Genomic DNA, 555 nt, shown 5'->3' on the forward strand with positions numbered 1-555 from the left:
TTTAGAGATTAGAAATAAAAATAAATTCTATCCAGGTGTGTACTGAAAGGGCTCTCAGAGCATCTGGTCCCCCGTATTTTCAGAAACAGAAGTCTCCCCCTCCCCCAAAGCTGTTTCTAGCATGCTGCGTTAAAACAAAAAAAGCGCGTCACTGATTGAGTACATGTTGGGGATGACTTTGATTAAGCTTTTTAATCACAGTAAAGGAAGCTGTGGCACTGAAGAGAAGTGGCTTGCTTTACTACGTAACAAGTTAGTAACAGCTGAGACGCCTCCCCCACCCCACGACATCGCCCTTCCAAAGGGAAACCACAGTCTAAGGTAAAAGGTTGGTTTCTCTAATCATCAAAAGAAATGGAATTATACTTTAGTTTTAGGAAAGGCACATAGCTAAAGGAGATTCGGCTATAAAAATCTGACTTCTAGAACAAAACACTAAAGAAACAGTATGAAAAGTACCAAAGTCGTAATTGCTGTTTGAGAAGACATGTTTAAATATAAAAACATTCAAAGCAAGGTCCAAAAACAACAAAACAAAACAAAACAAAAACTAGC

The sequence above is a fragment of the Ursus arctos genome, unplaced genomic scaffold, assembly GCF_023065955.2.
Source record: "Ursus arctos isolate Adak ecotype North America unplaced genomic scaffold, UrsArc2.0 scaffold_16, whole genome shotgun sequence".
In the NCBI taxonomy this organism is placed as follows: Eukaryota; Metazoa; Chordata; class Mammalia; order Carnivora; family Ursidae; genus Ursus; species Ursus arctos.